General features: G+C 40.1%; 1 long non-coding RNA gene across 1 annotated transcript; it reads right to left on the minus strand.

The window, feature by feature from the left end:
- Window positions 1-3,221: 3,221 nt before the first annotated feature.
- Window positions 3,222-3,754, minus strand: LOC129407414 (uncharacterized). The gene is made up of 3 exons (XR_008631520.1): window positions 3,673-3,754; window positions 3,354-3,484; window positions 3,222-3,287 (listed from the first exon to the last, which is right to left on the minus strand). It is a non-coding gene; the product is annotated as an uncharacterized LOC129407414 (long non-coding RNA).
- Window positions 3,755-6,141: the final 2,387 nt, after the last annotated feature.

The raw sequence follows: 6,141 nt of genomic DNA on the forward strand, positions 1-6,141 counted from the left end.
CCGGACACTTTGGGATCAAAGTCGGTTGGATACGACCCCTGGACCAAAATGAGTTTGACACTCCTGCCGTAGTAGATTTTACACTTCAGAAGCAAATGAATTTACATTATCAGTTTTTGCCATTGTTCACTTTTAAATATTATTATAAGTTAATTTCACTGTTTGCACTAATATTAGCACTTCAAAGATTACACACTTAATCCCCAGAACATTTCTAAAAGTGTCCTAATTTATCTGTGTTGTTCCTGCTCTGCTTGCATAAGGAAATGAACCGTTTAAAATATTTCAGCCTTAACGTAACACTGGTGTAAATACAAGTGCAGTGTTACATGTACCAGAGTTATGTAATCAGAGTACAAATGATGAGGAACTGTATTCAGTTACAGTTACTGTTTCAGTGAGTGGGAATTGGATTACAGTTACTTTGTTGAAATAAATGGATTACAGGGCAGTATTTTCCTGTTTTCACATTTTGGGCTATTCCCCTTTTTTTTTTTTTCCCTGTAATTCCATGCACTGCCAGACACTAAATTTAACACTTAAACCAGGACTAAAGCAGGACTAAAACAAGGTCTAAACCAGGTCTAAAACCAGGTCTAAAACCAGGTCTAAACCAGGTCTAAACCAGGTCTAAACCAGGTCTAAACCAGGACTAAACCAGGACTAAACCAGGACTAAAACCAGGACTAAAAGGTCTAAACCAGGACTAAACCAGGACTAAACCAGGTCTAAAACAAGGTCTAAACAGGACTAAACCAGGACTAAACCAGGTCTAAAACAAGGTCAAACCAGGACTAAACCAGGACTAAACCAGGTCTAAAACAAGGTCTAAACTAGGACTAACCAGGACTAAACCAGGTCTAAACAAGGTCTAAACCAGGACTAAACCAGGTCTAAACCAGGTCTAAAACCAGGTCTAAAACCAGGTCTAAAACCAGGTCTAAACCAGGTCTAAACCAGGTCTAAACCAGGTCAAAAACCAGGTCTAAAACCAGGTCTAAACCAGGTCTAAACCAGGTCTAAACCAGGACTAAACCAGGACTAAACCAGGACTAAACAGGACTAAAACCAGGTCTAAAACCAGGTCTAAACCAGGACTAAAACCAGGAAACCAGGTCTAAAACCAGGACTAAACTAAACCAGGTCTAAACTAAACCAGGACTAAACCAGGACTAAACCAGGTCTAAAACAAGGTCTAAACCAGGACTAAACCAGGACTAAACCAGGTCTAAAACAAGGTCTAAACCAGGACTAAACCAGGACTAAACCAGGTCTAAAACAAGGTCTAAACTAGGACTAAACCAGGACTAAACCAGGTCTAAAACAAGGTCTAAACCAGGACTAAACCAGGTCTAAACCAGGTCTAAACCAGGTCTAAACCAGGACTAAAACCAGGTCTAAACCAGGTCTAAACCAGGACTAAACCAGGATTTAACAGGACTAAATCCTGCTGTGTGGACGTGTTTCTTCGTTTTCTATCAATAATATTTTTAATTTGGTTCAGTAAAGTCTGGGCTTTTTTATTTCCTTTTATCAGACAAAACATCTTATGTGAAGATTTCCTCGTCTTTGTTTCTCTACAGCAAATCAAGTAATCCAAAGTAATCAGATTACATTACTCACTTTAGGTAATTTAATGGATTACGTTACAAACTACATTTTGGTGTATGTAATCTGTAATCTGTAGGGGATTACATTTTAAAAGTCACCTTCCCGACACTGCACAAGTGACATGGATTTAGTTCATAAATGTGTTTCTTTAGACTTTGTGTCTGGTTTAGACGAGACAAACATCAGCGACGGTTCAGTTCAGCCTCGTGGACAAAAGGACACAGACATGGAGGTTTGGTGTGAGGCCAGTTGCGGCGCTCGGTTTGATCCAGCCCCTGTGATCGTGGGTCGTGATCTGCGCCACAGTTCAAGTCATGTGTAAAGTCGTACATGTTGTATCCTGGCGCGCTGCCCCCTGGCTGCTGTGATGAGGCAGCACTTGTAAATGGGTCATGTTGAAGCCGCGCTACACTTCACTGCACAGTTTGTGTCGTCAGCGATAGCGCAGGCCCCTGAACACGGCTCTGAAATAGATGTGATAGAGGTGCACTTTTGTGATGAAGAGCACTTTTGTGATGAAGAACACTTTTGTCGCTCTCTGGTTCTGTGTGGAGCCTGAGGAGCTCCTGTGCTGCTCCCGTCACAGCTGCTGCTCTGACACTGGCCCCGGGCTGGAGCAGGGTCTGGGCGCAGAAGCACAGCACTGTTTTGTGTACAAACACTTAGACATATTTAGAGATATTACTCAGTAAATATAACATTCTGTATCCTTAATAAAAGGCCAAGCACACAGTGAGGCCTTATACTTCTCCTCTTTCTGCACTGATAAAAAAAGGTTTCTGGATTTGCATAAAAAAGTTCTGGAAAGCGGCTGCATGCAATAAAATGATGTTTAGGCTTTGAAACTTATTTCGATCTCCTCTACACATATTTTTCTCACAACATGAACGTCACTTTTTCATGTTGATGAAATTTGATCAAATCTTGCTGAATATACAGATTTATCTTATGTTAACTTATCATGAAATATATAAGTATGTACGATTTAATTTAATTGATCTACTTAATACAAAAACAGTCTTTAGTTTCCACAGTTCTGTTTTGTCTTAACCCTCTCAGGCTCAAATTAATTTTTAGTATCAGGAAAAATCTGATATTTGGGGAAAATTATCATATGGGGTAGTAATATACAATTCTGACTTTTTTATCCTTTGTAAACAAAAAAAGTATTTTGCACTTCTGGCAGGTCGTTTGTGTGTAGTTGTTCTTGAACAGTTTGCATCGCCCACGTTTATCAGCCTGGATGGGAGAAAAGGCTCCTGAGTAAAAAAAGCTCATAAAATATGGATGTGGAGTAAGTAGGTAATTGGAATTTAGCTGTTGCAAATCTGCAACTCCTGCCTGGAGAGGGTTAAACAGAATCAAACACACAGAGACACACAAGTACAGAGACACACAGTTTGGAGCTGGACAGTGTGAAGATTTATTCCAGTGAAGAAGCTCTGGTCTCTGTGGACACAGAATCACACATGATGATCACATTCTGATCATCTACTCTGTTCTACATGTTTAAATACATTTAAAGCACTTATTACTACAATAATGGACCAGAACAGAAGAACAAGAACATTAGAAGTGTATCTGCAGAAACAAAACTCACCATGTGCTGCTTTTCTTCCTCTAAACACAGTAACAGGGAGGGCATCTGGTATAAAGTCTCCTAGTGCCACATCACCCTGTAGAAACACGATCACTGTTTCAATAGAAGTACATTTTAAAATCATTTTAGTTGAGTTATTTACTTTGTTCATCTGTTCTCTGTGTTTTGTTGGTTTTCAAACATCTTCCTTTTTCTTGAAACATCAGCTGTAACATTCATGAACTTCCCCACAGCTGCAGCAGAACCTGGACGTCACTCTGTGTTTGTAGACGACTCTGGAACAAACACATTCAACTCTGACTACAACTGTCACACTCCTGTAGATGGACAGTCAAAGACAACTTGTCTCATGGGAACAGTCCTGACATTAACTCTAATTTCAAATAAAACATCACAAACATGTTTTAACAATGACGACTTTCTCGTCCAGAGAAACATATACAATCTATGAAAAGTCTCACCTCCAGATCAGCTTCATGATCCTCCTGCTCCACACTGTGTGTCTCTGCTCCTGGATCTGTCCTGTGTCCTGTTACAATTGAATTTTCCCTCCAGATGTTTTGTGGAGGAGAATTCCAGAGGGAGGAGCTTCACCACAGATTAAATAATAAAGTCATGTTTCCTCAACCTGATTAAAACCTGCAGGTCTCACATCGGCCACAATCAATCATGATTAAGATTTAAACATGCTGGACAGAGACTCATAAAAAAGTCATGTTATTGTTGTAAATTTTTTATTTTTTTTTTGCAATTTGAGCAACTCCTCTCGGACCATTTTTTCAGTGTGAACACGTCTCACGTCTGTACGTCAGGTTCATCTACTTCTGTCTGTGGACGATGAACCTGCCTAATGAACCATAACATCCTCCTTTACATTTCACACTTACAAAAATGTGTGGGAAAAGCGCGAGCTGCTGCTGGTCGTTGGCAGAGGAGCCTGTGGTCCTGAGGTTGGCAGGGCAGATGTGGCTACAGGAGCTTAGCACAAAGTGAGGAGGAAATGAATAATAACTGCAGCGTATCCAGGCCGATCGAGCTTCAGTTTCTATTAGACGTCAGTGCAGTGACGTCAAATAGAAACCAGGAGGGAGACACACTGACTCACACACGGTGAACAGTTCTTTAAAGCAAACCTTTTTTTTTTTTTTTACACAAACTCGTCTTTTCAGAGCTTTTAAACTAAAATCTGAATAAATGTGTAGATTGATATTTGCATGAACAGAGTGACGTCTGCGTCCATTATGACAGATACAAGCACAATTCAGCCACTGCAACTTCTCCAATGTCCCAGCAGGTTCACATCTGCGCCTCGACTTTTGCAACACATTTTGCGATTTGTGCATGTGGCAAAACTGATTTGCACTGGTAGAGAGACGGGGGGAGGAGGGGTTGACCAATCAGAAAGCGGGAAAATGAAGAATTCGTGTATCATCTGTTTTTCAAAATAAAACCAAAAATAACTAAACGAAAAAAACAACAACAAATTTCTTCATTATTTGTCTCCAAAACCAAAATGAAAAAAAAAAGAAAACAAATAATGGCAGAAATTTCCCGTTTACATGACTTAAACTGCGATGTCGTACTTTTGCAGCGCACACGACTGAACCTGAGATCCAGAACGTGTCCTGGGCAGATCCGTGAGACACGCAGCGGATCAGCGGCGCCTCCGTCACAGACTCGGCCGCGGATCCGCTGCGTCTCCGCGCGGTGGATCAGTTGGGGATCTGTCGCGATGTACAAGTGGACGTGAATCTCTGAGTACCACCGCTGCAATTACCAGACCAGACCAGGACCAGACCAGTTTAGACCTGTTTTAGTCCTGTTTTAGTTCTGGTTCAGTCGTGTGCGGCATCGCAGTTTAAACCATGTAAAAAGGAAATTTCAGCCGTTATTCGTTTTTTTTTTTTTTTTTTTTTTCATTTTGGTTTTGGAGACAAATAATAAAAGGAAATTGTTGTTGTTGTTTTTTTTTTCGTTTTTGTTATTTTTGGTTTTATTTTGAAAAAACGGATGATCCACGGATTCTTCATCTTCCCGCTTTCTGATTGGTCAACCCCTCCTCCCCCCGGCCACATGCACAAATCACAAAATGTGTTGCAAAAGAAAAAGAAAAGAAAAAGATGTGAACCTGCTGGGACATTTGAGAAGCTGCAGTGGCTGAATTGTGTTTCTTTCTGTCATAATGGACGCAGATGTTTTTTTACACAAACTCGTCTTTTCAGAGCTTTTAAACATGTTATGTTGTTTCCTCTCACCATTTAATCTTCTAAAGTTATATTTAGATCAGGGGTGTCAAACTCATTTTGGTCCGGGGGTCGTGTCCAACCGACTTTGATCTCAAAGTGTCCGGATCAGAAAACTCATGTCATATAAACCCCAAAAATAACAATAAGTTAAAATATTTGTGCAGAGAAACACAAATCTATTATAGAAATCTTTTTTAATTGATGAATTCTTTCTTTTACAAAATATTATAATATTATGAACAACCTGAAACTTTAAGAAAAATACAATTTCAACACAATATTTTAACATGAACTTGTCTGTAAACAGGAATAAGTCAATTTTTGTTGTAAAATTCTGCACTCGGCTCTACTTTTCTCATGTTGGACATTTTTCTGATGAGGGTGTCACGGTCAACAGTCAAAACGATCGTCCTTTAAGAGCGTTTGGAAAGAGACAAGTCTTCATTTGTGCTGCTCTGGTGGGAGGGGCCACGTACAGAGACGCTGGAGACGCTGCTGTGATAAACACCACAGAAAATTAACAAGATTTTAATAGAAAATATAATTACAATATTTTAGTAGAAAGTCAGCTGAGGGCCAGATTAAAGGTCTTAGAGGGCCGGATCTGGCCCCCGGGCCTTATGTTTGACACCTGTGGTTTAGAGAGACTGGTGCAGGTTTCAGTCGTCTGTAATCACCATTTTG

Source organism: Boleophthalmus pectinirostris, unplaced genomic scaffold (genome assembly GCF_026225935.1).
Source record: "Boleophthalmus pectinirostris isolate CB_2022bp ecotype Guang Dong unplaced genomic scaffold, ASM2622593v1 HiC_scaffold_12, whole genome shotgun sequence".
Classification (NCBI taxonomy): Eukaryota; Metazoa; Chordata; class Actinopteri; order Gobiiformes; family Gobiidae; genus Boleophthalmus; species Boleophthalmus pectinirostris.